This window comes from Nannospalax galili, unplaced genomic scaffold, assembly GCF_000622305.1.
Source record: "Nannospalax galili isolate Female #2095 unplaced genomic scaffold, S.galili_v1.0 scaffold1287, whole genome shotgun sequence".
Classification (NCBI taxonomy): Eukaryota; Metazoa; Chordata; class Mammalia; order Rodentia; family Spalacidae; genus Nannospalax; species Nannospalax galili.
Genome location: NW_008357051.1, coordinates 928,115 through 950,212, shown reverse-complemented (window position 1 = coordinate 950,212; position 22,098 = coordinate 928,115). Strand labels below are relative to the sequence as shown.

At 47.6% G+C, this 22,098-nt stretch overlaps 1 protein-coding gene across 5 annotated transcripts in view; it reads left to right on the top strand.

The window, feature by feature from the left end:
* Positions 1–22,098, top strand: part of Tspan18 (tetraspanin 18) — a 138,003-nt gene that overhangs the window by 33,763 nt on the left and 82,142 nt on the right. The window contains exon 3 of one of the 5 annotated variants that reach the window (XM_017794856.2): positions 20,012–20,066. The exons of the other annotated variants lie outside the window; for them this stretch is intronic. The gene's annotated coding sequence lies outside the window, so the exon portion shown is untranslated. The remainder of the gene's footprint in view (positions 1–20,011; positions 20,067–22,098) is intronic. 5 annotated transcript variants of the gene reach the window in all.

Sequence of the window (22,098 nt, the reverse complement as noted above, 5' to 3'; positions counted from 1 at the left end):
GGAGGGAGGCTATGGGAGGGTGCCATCTGGGAAGTGGGTGTATAGTTGAAAAAGATGGTTTGGGATGTTCTGTATGATATACACACACAGAAAAAAATCAACAAATAAAAAATGTATTATATTTCAAGAGGAAGCATAAAAGTTTACGTCATATTAATTAGTAGAGGTGATAAACATTACCATTGAAATCTACCCAGTGACTTTATAGACATACACAGGTGCCAAGGATCCGAGTACCTTACTTTTTAAAAAGTATATTTTTATTTATTTTGTGTGCATACGGCACAGAGTGCATGGGTGGATATCAGAGAGCAACTTTCAGGAGTTGGCTCTCTCCTTCCACCATGTGATTTCCCAGGATCAATGGAGATCAGGTCATCAGGCTTGGCAGCAAGTGCCTTTACTCACTGAGCCATTCGCTGGCCTGGTGCCTTACTTTTTTGCAAACTGCAGCTTCATGTGTAATTTTAAGGCTCATTGCTACATTTCTAAGCTCCCCAGGAGACTCTAGCATTCAACTAAAGTTGATCAGGGCTCAACAGATAAGGCTCGGTTTGGGGGTTACATTTGGGAGGCCGGGGGTGATGGAAGAGGGGAGTCACAGTGGAGAGCCTGTGATGGAGGTGAGAGAGGCTGGCAGGCAGTCAGCTCAATCCTTCCTCATTCCAAGAGGCTTTGGAGGCAGCAGAAACCTGTCCAGATGAGCCTCCTTTCCACCCCTTACGATTTGGAGTTAGACCTAGATTTCGGTGACAGCCCTGCCTCCCTGTGTGACCTTGGACAAGTTACTCAACCTTTCTGAGCTCCATTGCTACCTTAGTAAGATGGTTCAAAACTCTGTACCTGCTCATACAATGAATTGGTCAGGGGTTCAACAGGTCAGCCATGCAACATCCTGAAAATTGAATAGGTCTCCATCCAGGTTTCTCCCTTCACCCCCTCTAGGCTCCTTGCTTCCTGTAGTTGCTGATGCTACTGCCAGGTTCTGGCTCTGATGAGTCAGATTGTCTCCTTGGGCTGAACTGGATTCTGTCTTCTTTTGTGCTATATCTCCCCGAAACCTGCCCCATGGGGCTGTAGAGAATAGCTATTTTTTTTACATACTTGCCCCAGTCCTTCTCTTCTGCTGGCCAAGAGGACTCAACTACCTTGGCTTCTTCCAGGACACAGGGCTAGATGCTGTCCTCACTTCCTGTCTGTCCTCCTCTGGGCACACTCTGCCTGAATCCCGCTTCCCTCCTCAGCCTCAGAGCCCAGCCCAACTCCAGCTGAATTTTGCCTCCAGCCAGGGGGAGGGGCCTTTCTGTCCCTGTACTTGAATGTAGTGTTGGGGTCCAGCAATTTCCACATCTAGATGAGGTTCCAATCCCCCCTGTGTGTTTGCAAGATGGGAAAGGAGATGCCACATTTTCCATGGGAGTTCATACACTATAAGCAGTTCCTCCCAATGCGGGAGGGTACAGCTTTGGGGTGGGGGGACCCCAGGCCCCTCCTTACTGGTCATCAGTTCAGGTGACTGTCTCAGCTTGTCCTGCTGCCTGTGAAAATTGTCAAGGACAGCTGTCACTTCCGGGTGATGGGTGTCATGATAAGAGCCAGTATCCTCCAAAGGGCGATGGTAGATCTCACTGCCATCAGACTTTGTTTCTCCAGGTCTGGCCAGGAGGCTCCTACTTTCTCCTGGCTTTGTGCCTGAGACTCATGCACTGGGGACAGGATGACAGAGTTTCAGCCCCAAGGTCTGTTGCTCACTTAGCCCAGTGTCTTTCAGAACTTTTTGGCCTCAGGCCAGTCCTGTTCTACCTGTAACTCAAAACAGTCCCTTACACTTTCTGTCCATTTTGGAGGCTTCCAGCCCAAATCTTTACTTTCTTCTCCTTTTCGTTAAGTTTTAAGTTTACACCAGAAGTTTCATTCATAGCCACACACTTGTGTTCCGTGACAGGAGGCAAAGTTGATGGGGTTTCTCCCAGGAGCCTGAGTGGGTCTCTGGCACAGTTATCACAGAGCCAAGGCAGAAAGACTCGTTTGCTCATTGGGATACCCATTTCAGGATATCATGGGAAGATAATAATGTCTTCATTTCAGTGAGCAAATTGATGCTCTTCTGTCATATAACAGAAATGAGCAGATACTTCCCTAAGAGGCTCTTACTATTTTAATAACAGTATGAATCCATGTAATGAATCACGGCTTGAAATGGACTTTAACAGCTGAGCAACAAAGGAGGATAAGGAGGGCATCAGAGAATGGGCATGACTGTCCTAAGGCCACACAGCAACCAACAGTGGAGATGGGTCTCATCTACAAGTCTTCTGATTGAGACTGCACACAGCTGCCCATTTAATTTGTGAAAAGGATAAAATAGAATATATGATATAGCCTTCAAATAAAGGGATAAGCTGCCCCAGCCAGCAGTGGAACTGTGTGAGTCATTCACCTGCCCAGCATGATGATGGGAGAGCAAGGGAGAAACTGTCCCATGAGCTTAGGGTATAAAGGTATCCCCTGGTCATGAAGCAAACTGTGGTGGTGATGGTGGTGATGATGACCACAGTGACGACGATGACGTGATGGTGGTGGTGATGGTGGTGATGGTGGGGGTAATAGTGGTAGTGGTGATGATGATGGTGGTGGTGGTAGTGATGGTGGTGGTAATGGTGGTAGTAGTGATGATGGTGATGGTGGTGGTAATGATGATGATTTAAATGGTGGTGTCCCGTTTTCCCAACATCATTTGGTAGTTGACTGCATTTATGAGGGCCTGTGTCTGAACTTGATTCTGTTCCATTGATGTGTTTGTCTGTACCTTCGTCAACTCCACACAGCCATGATTACTATATGTTACAGAATGTCATAGTCAGCTCCTGTCAGTCCTCCAAGCTCATTCTTCTTCACATTAGATTGGCTGTCTGGCCTAGTTTGGGTTTGTGTTTTGCCTGTCCATGTACCTTTCAGAGTCAGTCTGTTGATATCTACATGTTTTATGGGATTTCAGCTGGACCACACTGACACTGTAGCTCCAGCTGGGAAGCCCTCCTCCAATAGTGAATCCTCCTGCCCATGAACATGGACTATCCTTCTGTTTCTTTAATATTTTTATTTCTCTCATCAGAACTTTTCAGTTTTCCATACAGTTCTTGGACAAACCTAAGTATTTCTTTTGTTCGACTATTAGTATAAATCTTTAATTTTTAAAGTTTTTTTATTTTATTTTTAACTCTGTGTGTGTGTGTGTATGTGTGTGTAAGCTCATGAGTGAGGTGCTGAGGAGGCCAGAAGAGGGCGTTGGATTCCCTAGAGTTGGAGTCACAGGCAATTGTGAGCCACCTGACCTGGGTGCAGGAAACTGAACTTGGGTCTTCTCCAGAGCAGTATATGCAGTTAACTTCTGAGCCATCTTCCTAACTCTGTTTTTTTTTTTTGGTCTTTTTTGAGACAGGATCTCCAACTCTATTTTTAATTTCAAATTCCATCTGCTTCTTGCCAGTGTATGAGAAAGTAGTCGGTATAGCAAGCCTGTATCTAGGTGTATTAAGGCAGGGTTTCCCAGAAGAATAGAACCAAGAACCAGCTCTCTCTTTCTCTCTCTCTCTCTCTCTCTCTCTCTCTCTCTCTCTGTTAAATAAGGAGTTCTTGTGACTATGGAGGCTGTAAAATACTAAGGCCAGCTGAAAAAGAACAGTACAGAAAAATGTACCCTTCACCCTTACTATAGAGGCTGGGAAGCCTAAGACTGAGGTGTCAGATTTAGGTCTGGTTGTCTAATGAGGACTGTGTCCCTATGAGGGAAGAACACTGTGTCTTCAAGTGGTGGAAGGTGGAAAAGCAGGAGACAGGGTACTGCTGGGAGGTTCTTCTAAAAGCACCTTAGTCCTACTAGAAAGGAAGGGGCCCCATGGCCTGTCACTCCTCATCACCTCCACACAGGCTTCTGCATTTTGGAAGAGACATATGCTAATCTGAACGTTTTGCTCTATTTGGGCCTTTGGTCAATTGGATGAAGCCCACTGGTGTTGAGGAGGCTGCATGCCTCACACAGACCTCCTAATTTGATGTAATCTCATCCCACAGTCACCTCACTGAAAGATGCTGAGCACCACATAGTTCACCCTGGGCAGAGGGTGTTAATACCCACCTTTCTGTATATCAAGGCTATCTCCACCAATTGTTACAGAATAAGATAAGTTTTAACAGAGGTTTGAATAGAGACACAGTGAAATTCGTAGTGAACTTTCTATGTGGAACCCTGGAGGTAAACAGACATACTACCCACAAAGGAGGAAGGTGAGGTCTACCTAGATGGCTTTCAGTGGCTAAAGGCACTTTCTGACAAGCTTGGTAACCTGAGTTTGATCCACTGAAAACACATGGTAGGAGAAAACCAACTCACTCACGTTTTCCTCTGATCTCTACATGTGTGCCATGGTGCACATGCCCCCCCACAATAAATAAATATGTGTAATAAGTTTATTTTTTAAAGGAAGACAAAAACTGATGAATTGACACTGTGAGACAGGGCCTCCTTATATAGCCCAGACTGGTTTCGAACTCAGCACTCTACTGCCTCAGGGAACAGCAGTGTTGGCAGCAATCCACCTTGTGTGTCCTCACCCCCACAGTCACTGCATCTCTTTATTTGAAATCTCTTGTTTTAAGAGCAGGATAGCCAGCACCATGTATCCTTTGCTTTTGAAATGAACATGTGCCATTGAATCCATAGGTACTGGGTCTGTTGGGATGTGTGGATATACTCTGGTACTCCAAATTAGCACCCATGTAAGCACAGCACTTTTTTTTTTTTTTTTTGTCTTTTTGAAACAGGATCTCCCTGTAGCCCCAGCTGTCCTGAACTCACTATGTAGACCAGGCTGGCCTCAAACTCAGAAATTTGCCTGCCTCTGCCTCCCAAGTGCTGGGATTAAAGACATGCGCCACCACACCCAGTGGCACAGCACTCTTTAAAGGCTAAATAGTCAGGGGGTGGTGGAGCACACTTGTAGTCCCAGCACCTGGGAGGCTTAGGCAGGAGGATTGAAGCAAGTTGCAGGCCAGCCTGGGCTTCATGACAAGACTTTCTTTCTTGAAAAAAAACCATTTTATTTATTATTGTATGTGTGTACGATGTGTGAGTATGAGTGCAGGTGTGCGTGTGCCATGGTATGCATGTGGAGGTAGGAAGACAACTTTCGAGAATTGGTTCTCAGCTTCCACTGTAAGCCTCAGGGATCAAAATCTGGTCTATCAGTCTTATATGGCAAGTACTTTACCAGCTGAGCCATTTTGCTGGCCCACAAGACCCTCTTGAAAGGGAGGGAGGGAGGAAAGGAGGGAGGGAAGGAGGGAGGAAGGGAAAGAAGGAGGGGGAGGGATGGAGGGACGGACAGAGGGAGGGAGGGAGGGACAGACAGAGGGAGGGAGGGAGGGAGGGAGGAAAGGAGGAAGGGAGGGAAGGAAGAAGGGAGGGAGAAAGAGAGGGAGGGAGGCAGGGAGGCAAGGGAGGGAGGGAGGGAGAGAGGGAGAGAAGGAAGGAAAAGCCATATGGACTAACTCTCTGGACACTCACATAATATTAAAACTTGCCAGTAACTGTAGTAATCTCTTAGACCCTAGATCACAAGATGCTTCTTAGAGCAGAGTACTTTGTCCTTGGCACTGCTTAGAGCTGTCAGCTTTTAGTTGGTTTGAGGTTCGCTTTTAAATTCCTTACATGAAAGTCATCTTATTGCCGGTCCCCTGGAAGGACAGCCCACTGCTCCCCATTTTCCCTGCCCCCAGCAATGGAGAGATGGATCCCAAGGGTTCTTGTAGGAGGATGAGGCTGGAGCTAGGGAGAATAAGGAAAGGACCTGTGACTGAGTCCTGCCTTATGACTGTGTGGTCTCCAGGTGAGGGATGGAGGTACTGTCCTGGAGACAGGTCCCTGAGCTGGTACTAGTTCAGCTGCCAGCTCCTGAGGGCTGTCAGAGTACCGTCTTTGTGTCTGGCCTGGTGTTTGAGGGGGTAGGCACAAAGCTTGGTCCCTAGAGTGGCAGTTTGTGCTGGTGGCCTTGAGTTTGCATGCCTCTAGGACTTCAGTCCCACCTGCTCAGCTCATGGAGGACCCTTGTCCTCCCCCTCCCTCTCTTTCCACCCCTTTCCCTTTCAGTCTTGCCCTCTGTGGAGGCAGCTGTTCTAATTAAAAATTGCATAAATAGCAGGAGATAAGGATCCAGAGGTTTTGTCTTGTATTTCTGCCAAGACTTCCCAGTGAATCTTTTTGGTAGAAAAGGTCCCCCTGGAGCTGAGATCTACCTCAAAGATGAGGCTTCTTAGGAACACATCTGTTGAAACTGAACTTGAGCCATGAGGCAGGTGCATCCCAGAGGAGACCTCAGGGGCTGGGTGATGAAGCCCAGAGCTTGTTTGCTAACCCATGGTAAGCTCTCTGGGTTGTTTTGCTTCCTACAATGTCAGGCTGGCCAGTGGCTCTCAGGAAAGGCAGGGGAATGGTGGCAGAGAGAGGTTTGGGTCAGAGGCTGGAGTTAGAGTTGCCCACTGTCCAAATGGCATCCAGCCCATGATCTCCAAGGCAGTGAGGAGAGTGGGACAATTCTAGTCTCTCCCATTGGAGAGGGCATTATGGCCTTTAAGAAGCCCTTAGTATGGGGTGGGGGACTGAGCAATCCTGGTGTTTGTACCCACAGAGCCTCTTTCACCTGCCTCTTCCCCTCCCTCTCCTCTTTCCCCCACTTCAGACATTCCTAGCATCTCAGGGTGTAGACTAAATCCCCCAGTCCCTGGCCTCAAAGCACTCCCAGTGCTGGAGACCCACCAGGGTGATTTTCAAAGATAACAAGAGCTCCGTGAGCTTGCTTGTTATTACAGGAGTGGCAAAATAGCAGTTCAGATCTTGGAAACCAAGCAAAGTGCCCTGGCGCCCCTCAGGATGAGAGGCCCTCTCCTTTCCTGCCTTTGTTCCCACACAGGCGTGGCTTCCATGGAGTTGTGGCTGGAAAGGCCCTTCTTGCTTTTTTTTTTTTGCTCTCATCTCTGACCTTGAGATAGAGTATGTCTGCTTCTAGGGCATCCTAGGATGCAATGGCCCCTGCTGAGGCACATGGTACTGGTTTCCAGTGGCCACTGCTGTCTGTTAGCCTCCTGGGAGCTTTTGTGGATCTAGCCAGTATGCTCAGCCAAATGTGAACTTCTTGCAGACAAGGAACACTGTGTGTGTGTGTGTGTGTGTGTGTGTGTGTGTGTGTGTGTGTGTGTGTGTCTACCATGTGACAAAATCAAAATACAACCTTCTGGGCTATAGGTTTTCTGCTGAGAACAGGCGCAAGGAACACTGTGTGTGTGTGTGTGTGTGTGTGTGTGTGTGTGTGTGTGTGTGTATGCGCGTTCATGTGTATGGAAGCCAGAGGATAACCTCTGGTGTCATTCCTCCTGAGGTGCTGACCTTGTTTTTTGAGGCAGATGCTCTTCCTAGGACACAGGGCTCACTGATTAGGGTAAGGCAGGCCGACCAGCAAGCCCCAGGGATCTGCTTATCTCTACCTCCCAGCAGTAGAATTATAAGCGTGCCACCATGCCTGGCTTTTTACATAGCCTAGGGATAGAACTCATGTTTTCATGGCAAACAACTGACTAAGCCATCTCCCCAGCCCCAGGGAATACATTTTAGTATAGTCTGCCCAGGGAAGTATTTGTTCCATGTACTATTTGAGTTTTATTGAAAGGTTATTTGTTGTTTATCTGAAATTTAGGCTTAATACCACATCCTGTGTTTTATCTGGCAACTCTGTCCCTGGAGTTTGCATGCATGTGTTAGCCAGTTTTCTGTTACTGTAACAAATACCTGAGATAATCAACTTATAAATAGAAAAGGTTTATTTTGGCTCACAATCTTAGAGGTTTGGGTTATACTTGGTTGGCCCTGTTGCTTTGGGCCTGTGGTATACATCCTGGTAAGAGTATATGGTTAAGAAAAACTTTTCACTTCATAGGAAGCAAAAGGGAGGGAAAGGAAGAGGCAGGGTTCTACCATCTCCTTCAAGGGTACACTCCTGATGACCAGAGGACTTCCCCCTAGGCACCACCTCTTAAAGTTCTGCCACCTCTCAGCAGTGCTGAGCTAGGGACCAGCCACCTCTCAGCAGTGCTGAGCTTTGACATGAGGACCTTTGGGATCATTCCAAATCCTCTTGGCCTAATCCCAAGAAAAGTCCTAAGAGGGATTTATGGGTAACTTGTGAGGGCCCTAGGCCTATCTGGGAGAGTTCTTCCTAACACAGTTCCACTGTAGGACCCTGGCATGTTGGCCCTCCAGTGTCTTTCTTGGAGACCTTCTATGCCCCTCATGTACCTATAGCATTTCAAGAGGCAACATATGTAATCAGAGGTGCTGTAGTTAATAGCAGAACTCCATGGCCAATAGATTGTTTTTTCCTATTTCACAGGGACACTCTCCTTAAGTTGGGTGTTGTTTGGCACACTTGAGGTTTGCTGGGTCCCTGAGGGTTCCCTCTAAACACACCCCATCCCCAGCTTCCTTTTGGGAGCCTCCAATGACTGTGGATGTTTGGTTTGCACATGGTGGGAGGTATGTATTAGCGCTCCCTCTTGGTGCCCAAGCTGCCAACTCCAGTGCCCAACAGCATCTCAGGTGAAGACAGAAGTCCCCAAGCCAGTTTGAGGAAGCGAGTCCCAGGCTGCAAACCCCTGGAGATTGATGGCATCCTTCTGTCCATCAAAGGATTGAATTTTCATTCTAAAGCAGCTTCTAGGTAATAAAAATGTAAACTAAGTGGCAAACAGTTAAAAGGAAAGTAAAAAGAGCAGAGGCGGGAAGACAGGGCGCTGCCTTGCGGCTAAATGGAGTTTCTGTTTAGCTGAGGGTTAAGTAGAAAACTTGCTTTGATTCAACCTTCCTTGTTGCCAGTCTTTCTAAACTGTATTAGCCTGCTCCCTGATTTTCCTAAGTGCACCATAATGACTATAATTGAATCTCTGTACTGGGGAGGATCCTGCGAGTGGCACGATCACCGCTGGGAATGTCAGTACTCCTGGTGTGGCCCAGTTCTGAGCTGGAGGAGCCTGCGGGTGTGGGCAATGTGCTCTGCAGTGGCTCTGTAGCTCAAACAGCCTTTTCTATCACCCTTGCTACCCGACACCACAGAGCTTGAGAAGGGCATCAAAACCACTGTGTGAATGTGGGAAGTCGGGTCCACATGGTGGATGTCTCACCCCTGGTGTGTCTGGATGATGGAGGAGCTGGGACTGAAGCGAACACAAATGGCCAGGGTGTTGGTGCAGAGAGAAGCTCTGACACTTGCTGGAAGGAGATCTAGGAGCTTCCTGATCCTCCATTGCTTCCTCTGTTAATTGTTAATTGGGTCTGTCATTGGACTGAGGCAGATGACTGTGCAAGTGAACTGGGCACCAGGGCCTTTGCATATTTATAAAGATTTATTCTTTTATTTTTAATTATGTATGTGTGTGCATGTGAGTGCGGGTGCTTTTGGAAGCCAGGAGAGGGTGTTGGATCCCCTGGAACTGACGTTACAGGGAAGGGCCCAGAGAGATGCTCAAGCTCAGATGTAAAGAATGCATACTGCTCTTCCAGAGTTCAGTTCCCAGCACATACATTGGGTAGCTTACAACTGTAACTCCAGCTCCAGTGGATCCAACGCCCTTTTCTGGGAAGATTCTGCGGCCAGGACGGCCAGGTTCAAATCCTGACTCTGTCCCTTTCTCCCTGCCTGATTACAGTTCTGGGCTTCATGTCCATAAAATAGGATCATATGACCTGACTTTGAGGGCCACAATGAGATTCAAGGAAGTGAGCTAGACGCCAAGCAAGTGCCATAGCTGACTCTGGGCTGTCGCTCCAGGACTTGGTGAAGTGAGTTCAAGTCCTCCAGCTGCTGTGGGTTTCGCTCACATTGTGAGCAGAGCAGGGATTTGGGTGTACACTCCCAGCCAGGGAGGAGGAAGACATTCCATCCCAGACGAGCTTTCCTGCTGCTGTCTGATTGGTATTCAGCACTTACTCATGTTCCGCTCTGCCTGGTACCAAGAAAAGACCCTGAGAGGGACCTGTGGGCAACTTGTGAGGGTCTCTGTAGTGGGGAGGGTGCTGACCCTCTAATGGCCTCTCTGCTGGGGACCTTCCATGCCCTCCCCCGCCATGCAGTCTGAACATTAAGACTTTCTTTTTCTACTTATCAAGGGACCCAGGGAACACAGGAGTCTATCTGTGTGTGACCTCGGACCCTCCAGGAGGGCAGGCTTAAAAGTGGGAGTCACACCTTGCTAAGCCAAGCTGAGCCAAGTGAGTCCACTTGGTGTGGTCTCTTGGGGTCCTGGGTCACCTGCCTTAGATCCTGTGAGTGAATCTGGTTTACCTCCCCAGGGAGCAGTACCTTCTACTGCCTGGCATCTGTCACTCACCCACTCCGACATTCCCCTGTACCTTTTGGGGGATGGAGATAGTTGCAACTAATTAGTCGCTCTGGGTTGTAGCTCAGATGGTAGTGTTTGCCTAGCATGCACAAAGCCCTAGACTCCATCCTCAGCACTGCAGAAACTGGGCGTGATGATGCACAAGCCTATAATCCCAGTTCTCTGTAGGTAGAGGCAGGAGGACCAGGAGTTCAAGGCCATCCTTGGCTACAAAGCCAGCCTGGGCTATACAAAACACTGTCTATAAACAAACAACACAGAGTGCCAGTGTTTTAGAAGAACGCTGCCTGTGTACAGAATGCCTGGGTCGACTGCTTTATTTATGCATTTATCTTTAATGGAAAGGCTGAGAGAAACTGCATGGTTTGTGAATATTTACAGGCAAATTACGGGGAGGAAATGAATTCATTCTTTCCTCTCCCACTGTTAATAGATCATGCTGTGGCTCCCTGAAGTCAGCTTCCCACATCCCACCCTTTTCTTTCTGCAATTCCTTGTAGTCTTTCCGCCAGTTCCAGAGGTGGGAACTGGATAGGCGTGCTGACTTGATGCACCCTGTGCTCACTGAGTGCTTACTGTATGCAGAGGCCTGGCTTCAGTGCTGGGAGTATTAAGGTGAACACTATGCATGTAGGAAGGTTGGAAAAGCTCCTTCAGCAGAAGAGGTGCTGCTCTCTCAGGGCTTGGAGGATGCTTTCCTCAGTATGAAGTTACAAGCCAGGCAGGGGAAGAGGAAGACTAGAAGGTGCAGGTACTGGAGACAGTGGGTCTCCTGGTGGGGCCTTCATTTCACTCCTGTGGGAATATGGAGTAGGTAGAGCTAGAAATGGGGGCTCCTGGGATGGATAACTTCTGAGTTTGAGCTGGAGAAAGATGTTAGTAAGGGGAGAGATTGACCAGATTGTCTGGTTTCTGCAGCTAGCCAGGTAAATGCACTTCCTGGATAGGGAACAGAGTTGGCGAACCACAGCCTCCATAGAAAATCAGGTTTATCAAGATTCTCTCCCTTTTGGAAAGCCAGGACGAGGGAATAGGAGAAAACCAGGCTGTCACACCATTACCCCACTCACCCATTCTCTTACTCATTCACTCATTCATCCATTTTATCATCCAGCTTCACTATCATACCAGGATATATTGAGATGATAGCTGGTGCCCTCCTGGGGCTTACCACTTGCTGCCCATGTGGTGGTCTTGGCCACATCCTGCTATCCCAGAGCTTCAGTTTCCCCCTCTGTTAAACAGAGATCATGGTACCTCACTCCTGGGGAGCCCTCTGTGGTTGGCATATGAGCACTGACTTGGACTCTTCCATGCCCATCAGTGAAACCCTCCTTAAAACTCAGCCATGATTTGTCAGCTCCCCAGGACACAGTGAGGGCCTGAGCATCCTGGTGAGCCTTTGAACTTGTTGCTGTGGCCTTACTACTTCTCAGTTATGGTCACTGCTTTCGTTCTTCTGTTCCTTTAAGAGAAAGCACCTGAAAATCCCTGGCTTGGTGCATGCATTAGGGAACACAGCATTCTAGTGATGTCTGCACAGAACTGTGGGCAGCTGGAAACTGGTGGCCTAGCCACCTTGTTGTAGCTATAACCTTGCTGGAAGCCCAAGTCAATTGTTCCCATCTGTACAGAGTGAACTACATTGGTGAAGGTTCAGATTCCACCAGTGTCTGCGTGCTGAACCTTGTTCGGTGGTTGCCCACCATCACCCAAGGTCCAGCCAGAGGTTCCTCGTGCCTCACCTGCTTCCTATGGGAGGGGTGGTGTTCCTCCACATGAGTCCAGATGCTGGGGCTGCCAAGGGCATGGGGGAGGCAAGACAGGACTGGGTGGATCCCCAGAGAGAGAGAGAGAGAGAGAGAGAGAGAGAGAGAGAGAATATCTCGGAGAGCCGTGTCTGGTAGTGATACACACATAGCGCGGAGGGAACCTGTGGACATCATCCTCCCCAGAGAGAGAGAGAGAGAGAGAGAGAGAGAGAGAGAGAGACTATCTCAGGTAGTCCTGGCTGGCCTTGAGCTACCTACATAGCTGAGGGTAACCTTGAAGACCTGATCCTCCTGCCTTTACCACCCTAGTTCTGGGATCACAGGTGCGTGTCACCAGGCCCAGTTTATCCAGTGCTGGAGATTGGTCCCAGTACTTCCTGCATGCCAGGCTAACTCTCTATCAACTGACCTACATTCCCAGCTATAAGTGGTTTTTAAATAAATGTTTTAATACCACACCTTCAATTGGAGAATTGGAGGCTTTCTTTGACACAGTGACACACAAGCATGAAGGCATGTGCTAAGTTTGCTGGTAGATGATAGGACCCTGTGTGGCCATCTTTGTTGTTCTCAAGGTTGCAACAGTACACAGTAGGTCAACAGATCTTTGGTGGATAATGATGGAATTTCCAAACAAGTATGTCATGTATCTGGTATGTTCCCCAAAACAATATAGGGCTACAGAACTTCTAAAACTAGCCCAGGGCTTCCATTATATTCTCTTTCCCCAAAGTACTCCAGACCTTAATAATATATAGACTTAAACTGTACAGTCCATTTTGACTTCACATATGTACAGTGTCATCACAATATGGGTGTTTCCATTTGCCCAGAAATTTCTCCTGTTGGGTCATTGAGATGCTGTATTGGGTAAAGGTGCTTGCTTCCTAGTCTGATGACCTGAGTTCAATCCCCTGGGCCCACATAGTAGAAGGAGAGAAGCGACTCCTGAAAGTTGTCCTCTGACCTCCACATGCACACTGTGGCATGTGCATGCACAAAAGCTTGAACACAGAAATAATAAATAAATAAATAAATAAATAAATAAATAAATAAATGCAATTAAAATTAAAAAAGAAAATTTTCCCATCCCTTCCCATTCTCTCCATGATCCCTCCCCACAGGCAGCAGTGCTTTCTAGTCCTATGGACTAGCTTGCCTGTTCTAGAACATTCTACAAATGGAATTCAACAGTATTGCAATCCTATTATTTATTACATTGGGCTTCCACCACTTTGCTTAACGTTTCGAAGACTCTTGGCTAGTGCCCACATCAGTAGTTAGATCCTTTTTCTTGCTGAGCAGTATCTTTTCTTGTGTGTATGTATAATAACTTGTTTATCTGCTCATATGGATGGCCTTTATATTGTTTCCATTTTGAGCTACATTGTAATTAAACTGCCATGAACATTTGAGTCCAAGTCTGTGCTTGGAGACGTACTTTCTTTTCTCTTGGTAAATGTCTTGGAATTGTAATAACTGTATCAGAGAGTAAGTGTAGGTTTAAGGTATTAAAAGAAAACCCAAAATGGTTTGCAAAACGCAAGTAGCATTTTAGACTTCTGTCTGTTGTCCCTCTACTGGTCAGCCCTTCCGTGGCCAGCTTTTGATCTTCACTAGCTGCATCATCATAGCTTGTAATTTTGGTGTTTTTACTTGTTTTTGAGACAGAGTCTTTCTACAATAGCCCAGGCTAGGATTCTCCTGCCTCCAGCCTCCTGAGTACTGGGATTATCGGTCTGTGCCACCATGCACAGCTCCCTGTGTGTGCGTGTGTGTGTTTGTATGTGTCTATGTGTTCATGTGTGTGCGTATGCATGTGCATGACTGTGGAAGGCAGAAGTCAATGTTGGCTGTCTTTCTTCATTGCTCTCCATCTTATTTTTTGAGACAGAGTCTCTCACTGAACCTGGCACTCAGGATTGCCTAGACTGGCTGGCCAGTGAGCGCTGGGAGTCCTCTTGTCTCTGCCTCCCCAGCACTTGGATTATAGGCTCCTGCTACTACACCTGGATTTTTACATGGGTCCTAGGGATCTGAACCCAGATCCTCATACTTGTGTGATAAGCACTTTACAAGCCATCTCCCCACTTCCCTTTGGTCTTCGAATATACCTCATTTATCTAGTGTTAATGAACATTTTCCCTCATGTGTTTCTTGTCATTCGGATATTTTCTCACCTGAAATATCTTCTTGTTCATCTTCTGCCCAGCTTTTATTGGATTGTTGTTTTATTCTTAAAGTTAAGGCAATTTTTTAACTTCTCAAAGAAAATATAGAGAACTTTCTTCAAGACCTTTTAGTAGGCAAAAGATTTCTTGGGCCATTAAAAATAGTAACCATAAAAAGATTTGAGAAATTGGACTTCATTAAAATGAAAAACTTTTCCACACTGTTAGGAAACAAATAGGAAAACTGCAGAATGGGAGGCAATGAACACACCATGTATATCTGGGACATCCCATAGGCATTTCTGAGCTTGCTCACACCAGCACTCACCTGCTTCTACAAATGCTGCTCCCTGCATACAGAGAGCCCTGCAGAGCCTCCATCCATCATGACCGGCCCCGTTTAACTCATGCACCCCTCTAGACCAGTCTTAATATCATTGCTGTGGCCACAGGCTCTGTCTTCCTTATCACCCGTCTTGCCTTCCAATCCCTCCAGCTTCTTTCCCTTGGGACCTGCCCTTACATAAGCTGTTCCCAGGAATACACTATAAGAACTCCCTGGATGTTCTTACAGCCATTTCACTTTGTTGACAAGGCCTACCTTCCAGTGCCTTCACTAGGGAAGTTTCTGGAGACCTTGGGAGCATAGTGTGAATGGAGCAAGGCACAACTCCTGTGATTGGCTTGGGAGCGCCTGAGGTTTGTTTTGGAAGCCCATCTTTTGATTCAAGCACAGAACATAAATAGTTTCGTGGCAAAGTGGGGTATGGGCACTGATAGGCTGAGTGGACAATGGCCACCATGCTGTCCTCAAAGGCTCCTCCCGGGATACCTCCTACCTTAGCTGCCAGAGCTAGGAAGGACATGGGTTTGGAATAGTGGGTGGTTACCAGCCAGCTCCATGGATGCCAGCATTTTGTTCCAGAGTGCACAGGGGAGCTCTCAGCTCTGCTCTGTTGGCTTCTGTACCCAGCTCATTGTCTTGCTTTTACCCTACTTTTCTCTAAAGCCATTTTATTCCTGTCTTTACAATGTCTGTGTCAACCTGTTACCATCTCCCAAAGCCTATTAATTCCCCCAGTTCTGCTTCTAAACTGAGTTAGGTTTCTTGTTCCAAGTTCTCCAGGGACTGTATTGAATGCTGTTCTTGTTACTGTGACAAAATACCTGACAAAAACAATGTGAGGAAGGGTTTGTTTGGGCTTATAGTTTAAGGGTACAGTCCATCATGATGGGGAAGGCATGGTGACAGGATCATGAGGCAGCTGGTTACATTGTATCCACAGTCAGGAAGCAGAGAGAGATGGATGTTGATGCTCAGCTTTCTCCTTTTTATTCAGTCTCTGCCCCCAGCCCTCTGGATAATGCTGCCCACATTCAGGGTGGGTCTTCTCTCCTGTTTATATCAGTACAAATAAGTACTATTGTGGTAGGTCTATCCACCATCCTCTCCTCTCCCTGGACGGTGGATTCTGAAGGCATCTAGCCATCTGCCTTGCTGGTCCCTGTATCCTGGAGCTCCAGGCTGCATCCAGAGCACAGAACACTCAGTGGATCTTTGGCTAATCATCAGTGTTAGTACATAAAGCTGTACAGTGTGAGGACCTTCTCCCCATTGGGAAACTGAGGCTCAGGGAGCGCAAGGGCCTGCTCAGGGGTCTCCTGGCAGGTGCAAACAGGGTTAGAAGTGGACAGTAGACCTGGTTTTGAGTAGTCTATGCTAAGTCAGCTGCACTCCTTACTCTAAATCATTCACCAATAATGCTGGCGGCGAATGTTATAAAAATTCAGAGTGTTGTATAAATAATCATTAAAAAAATCTCTGTGGTGATTTTAATCGCCCTAGCCACAGTAACGAGACAAAGCATTGTGTGCTAAATCTGAACAGGGCAGGCACTGGAATCCAGATGTTTCACAGGGCTTGAGAGACCTTGTGTAGTGCAGGACTTGTTAAATGTCCATAAGATACAAAAGGATTCTAATGGACTAGAGGCAGAGGGTACAGGAGAACAGTCCATGAGGCATACCCATCCTCAGTCCCCAGACCCAAGAACACACTAGAGGCAGCTTGCCTTCTGGAAAGCAGATGGCTCCCCCCACCCCACAACCCCAGCCACCGCGTTAGTATCTTTCCATTTTTGTATTCATTCAGCAAGTCTGGTTGAGCACTGCTGCTGTAGGTAGAGTTCCAGAACATTCTAGATACCAGCCCCAGAGTTAGAAAACCAAGAGATAGGGAACTTTAAATCTGACAATAAATTTCTCTAGCTGTGTACCCCACCCCCACCCCTTAACGATGGTGTGTTCCCCTCAAACACCTCCTTTGTGTTTCAGCCCACTGTACCCTGGGGGTGTTTTCCACTTTCCACGGAATGTGTGCAGCTTTGGCACGGTGGGTGGCTTTCTACCGTTCATAATGTCTCTTTGTTTGGAAGCATTCCCTCCTTTCCTTTTAAAGATGTAGACACTGGGGCATTGACTAGACTTAGCATCCTGTTTGTTTGGAACAGGGTCTTATAGTAGCCTAGGCTGGCCTCGAAATCACCATGTAGCTGAAAATGACCTTGAACTTCTGATCCTCTACTTCCCCAGTGCTAGGATTACAGGCATGCACCATCATGTCCAGTTCATGCAGTGCTAGGGATTTAACCCAGGGCTTCATGAATGACAGGCAAGCCCTGTACCACTAAGTCATATCCCCAGTCACTCACTGTAGGACCACAGGAGCCTGACACAGGCCTCATAGGCCACAAATTCTATCTGGCAGAGCTAATATCATTATCTGCATTTTGTAGATGAAGAGGCTAAGAATTCAGAGTCTGGGGTTCTGGAGAGAGGCTCAGTGGTTAAGAACACTGGCTGTTCTTGCAGAAGACCCAGGTTTGAATCCCAGCACCCACATGGCAGCTAACAGCTGTCCAAAACTCCAGTTCCAGGGGATTCAACAGCCTCTTCTGTCCTGCGTGGGCATTGAATGACACAGGTGCACTTATCTACATGTAGGCAATATATGCATACACATAAAATAAAAATAATAAATAAAATATTTAACTTTGTGTCTTGTCTTCTCAGGGCCACATTGGGGGGGGGCGGTTCAGAGGTCAGAGCTTTGTAAAATAAATGACAAGTTGAAACTTCAGAGAGCTGGGAACCAGGGAGCAGTCTTTGCACCCAGGATTCCCCCGAGTAGAGGACTGTGATTATCAACACGGGAATCTCTGCAGCCCTGGCAGAGAGCTATCCTATAGAACTTTCTGTGACAATGGAAATGCTCTAAATGTGTCTGTCCAACCCGAGAGCCATTTGCCATGTGGAATGCTTCTGGCCAGTAGGACAGAAGGACTGGCCCTTTAAGTTTTTAAAATTCTCACTTAATCGCTAGTGGCTGCTGAGTTGATAGGCAAGTTGGAGGAGAGACTTCCTGCACAGGGACGTGTTTTCAAACTCTGGTGGCACCAAGATGGTGGCTTTGTTTCTGCTATTCCTGGAAAAGCTGATCAGGAGTCAAGAGGTCATGAGTCTGTGATGACACTACACTCATTCCCTCCCTGTCACAGTGCGAAGAGAAGCAAAGGCCAAGTGATCAAAGGACTCTGTACATGTTCGGCTTGGTCTCTTCGTGACATTTATGTAAGGGCAGCAGGTAGCAAACCTATAAGAAGTAACTCAGCTGTTCCCCCTTCCCCCATAGGGCTTCCTTCCAGAGCTTTCCACTACAGCCACAGGGGGCATCTCCGAGGGTGGGAAAAGTGTGAGAAGATCTGTTGGGTTGCCCCCAGAGCAACTTGCACAGGATACCCTCCTATCAGGATCTGGGTTTTATTCATGAACATGGCTTCATCGGTTGGTCTTTGCCCAACCAAGTGCTTCCATGAGGCAAAGCCTGAATCACTTGAGGAGCTTAACTTCTCACTTCCCAACAGACACACACCATGGGTATGGGATAAACCAGCCATCCAACCTCAGATCTTTAAGAGTCTTCTTATCTTTAGCCTCAACTAAATTGTCCAGTGGATAATTATTAGAAGAGAAATTGCTTCCTTGGTTTTTGTTTTCTTTCTTCCTTTCTTCCTTTCCCCTTCCCTCCCCTCCCTTCCCCTCCTTCCCTCCCTTCTTTCCCTTCCTTCCTTCCTTTCCTTCCTTCCTTCCTCCCTCCCTCCCTTCCTTCCTTCCTTCCTTCCTGCCTTCCTTCCTTCCTTCCTTCCTGCCTTCCTTCCTTCCTTCCTTCCTGCCTTCCTTCCTTCCTTCCTTCCTTCCTTCCTTCCTTCTTTCCTTCTTTCTTTCCAGGGTTTCATGTAGTCCAGACTGCCCTCAAACTCATTATGTAGGTGAGGATGATTTTGAATGATCTTCTGCCTCCACATCCCCAGCCCTTCCTTGACTTTTTGGGTATCCTTGTTAAAAGATATCTCCTTGTTAAAATCCTTAGGGCATTTTACTTAACTCCTGAGTTCAGATTAGGCAAGGATGTTCCTCAGGGAGCTATTAGGAATTCAAGGGAGACAAATCTTGATCAAGACTTCTGCTGGTCAGTCTGTGAAGCCCTTCCCAGTCCATCTGTAAAGTGCTTGGGCACGGCCATGGCATTATGCCAGGAAACTATGCTCTTGAGAATGTGTCAGTATTGGTGATGCTGATCTGGAGGCCAACCAGGGGTGGGATGCTTGCAAAACACCCAGAATTATGTTATTTGGGGATGAAAAGAAAAAATATCCCTAGGAACAGCAGGAAAAGTCTTTATTTCCATTGTCTGTCGGTGGGACACCACAAGCATTGGGAAGGGTGAAAAAAAGGATGCATGTTCAAATATAGCTCCGGGGCTCTGGGAAGAGGCATTCTGCTGTTCCCCTCCACGCCTTATCTGTGGGGACTTTGGAGGATGTAGAAGCTCCCTCAGATCCACATCCTGTGCCAGGGCCTTTTGCTGCATGTTGGGGGACCTGCAGGGTAACACACATGGGCACAGGGCCATGGGCCTCTCAGGACTGTCAGGTGGACACCATCACACGTGTCCTCATCCAGTCCCTAAATCTGTGGCCTCAGATATCACTCCTTACTCTTGGTTGGCCACCAAAGTTGCAGCTTTGTGACTGCACTGTAAGGGGCAGGAAGGAGTGTGGTTGTGGTGCCTGTGAGTTATACGCCTGTTTACCATGCAGATACTTCTTTGCCCTGAGCTAAAGGAAAACAAGAAAGGAGACTGGTGGCAGATGTCTAAACCTGGCACCAAGCCAAACAGGGTTAAGATGAGCCAGCCAGACCCGTGAGGTCACCAAGTTCACTTTCCTGTCTGGGGCACATCTTCCTCACCTGTCAGTGGAGCTCACTGGCAGCTGGAGGGGAACCTTGGCAGCTGACAGTGGCCTGCTGGGGGCTAAGTTCCAGGTGTCTGGCCCAGAACACAAATGGGTGCTTTATTAATTACTTTTCTCATTACTATGACAAAATGCCTGTCAAAAGAAACTTAATGAAGGGAAAGCTTATTTTGGCTCACAGTTTGAGGGTACAGTCTATCATGTGAGGGGCAGCATGGCGGTAGGAGTATGGGGCAAGTGGCCACACTATATCCACAGTCAGGAAGAAGACAGTACTTAGCTCAATTTCTCTTTTTATTCCATCCAGAACCCCACCCCTGAGATGGTGTTGCTACCTTGGGTCCTAAACTGCATGACTTTGGGTGAGTCATTTAACTCAGCCAGCTTCAGTCTATTAGGGCTCTGACAGCACAGGGCTGTGTCACAGGGGGAAATTTGGGGCTAGCCTTGTATTTATTCATTGGAAAGCATTTATTGAGCACTTACAGTGTACTGCAGACCATTTTCTGAATCTCAGAGTTACATCAATGGACACATTCCCTCCACTTGAGTGGGAAGGCCGACAACTCAATGTAGATTCAATATGAATTACTTTGTAGACAATAACTAGTTCTTTACATATTATGCAATATTGTGTATTTATAAATCTATGTATCTAGTTAAGTATCTATTGTTGGCTCATCCTAGTTATATATAGATCTATAAATTGAAGTAGGTACATATATGCAGGCCTGGGAACACCAATGAATGATGGAAAAAGCTGGGAGTCCTTTCTGTGCAGTGACATCCACGCAGAGACTCCCAGGGCTTGGTCTCTGTGATGACTGTGGACAGAGGGACTCGCAGGCACCTAGGGCAGGGAGCAATGACAGGTAATCGAACAGAGAGTGGGGATCAGGAGAAACAGGTGGAGCGGAAGCAGCCAGGGACAGCCATGTGAGGCCTTGCAAGTACTTGTGGGACTCGGTGTCTGTCTTGCTGGTTGCTTAGTATACAGTAGGTGCTGTATACATGTGTTTTCATGCAATCATTCTGTTTCCTTGGCACTTCCTAGATGTCAGACCATGGGCAGGCAGTGGGAACTCAGTGATGAAGACAAACAGTGCCATCAGGCAGACTCATGACAGCTCTGGGAAGCAGGAAGTGTGCTGCTGGTGTCCCCACCATGGGTTTTAGTGAACCAGGTGGGAGTTATGTCACGGGGCCCCTGGCTCTGGTCAGCAGAGGGATGAGGGTCCAGAAGCCCTCCCAAGTGAGAAGATGCCTTGGCTAGTCCTGAAGGTTAGTCGCCTCACCCTGGGGAAGAATCAAGAAGAACCCAAACAGACTGACAGACAGACAGTGTATGCCAAGGCCCAGAGCTGAGCAAGGGTGTGACTGTGGGCTAAGGCAGAATTCCTTGCAGACACAGGAGCTGAGGCTGGGTCAGGCTTCAGTCCCCAGAGGCTTGTGACTGGGGACTTAATCTCAGAAGCGGAGCCTGAGGCATGAATTATCACAAAAAGGATTTCTAAGGGTGAAGACAAGGCCCAGCTCCACAAAATCTGCTGCAGCCCATCCCATAGGGGAACTCTGGGGAGCAAATCACACCTCTGTCCCACCCTCTGCTCTGTTTGTCATTGGCAGGGGTCACAGCAGGGAGGTTGGCCATCCTGAGCTTTTCTCTTGTTCTGCTCCCAGTGAACAGCCCAGGCCCCTGAACCATAACGGGCATTTTAAGAGAATGCTCAGCTGTGGGAGGTGCTCAGAAATACATATGTCACCTGCTGTCCAGGTGACAAGATACAGTGGACTCTTAGGATGAAGGTCAGAATGAGTGCTGAGTTAGGGTGGGAGGGAAGAGAGGGTATCTACTGTGACAACCCCATCAAGCCTCAGTTTCCTCCTCTGTAACAGAATGGGCACTATCAAGCCAACTCTGTGGGAATACTGGTAAGGAACATCCAGAATCACTTGAGCATTGCCCATTGCCTGGCCAGGGAGGCACATGAAGAACCATAGCTCCTTAAGCCCTCTCCTCTCTTGCCAGGTGACTCTACAGGTCAAATGAGGAAGGTAAGCTTGTCCAAAGCCAGGATCCCTCTGCTTCTTTCCCTCCTACCTACCTCTCCCCAGCTGTTTTTCTGCTGCCCTACAACTGAGGCCAGAAGACAGACAAGACTGTGTCTTTAAGTGTTCTGAACTACACTGAAGTGTTATGACAGTGCATCTCACGAGGGATGCCGTTTCCACAGCAACCCACACTAAGATAAGCAAGACGCCTGTATTTTTTTTCTAAAGGTTGAGGAGGAGGGAGGTGAAGGAATCAGGTAGTGCTGTCAGTAGGTGGGACTTGGAAGCAGGAGCTGTGTCCATTAATCCAAGAGCCCTGATCACTCCATCCCAGAGCAAAAG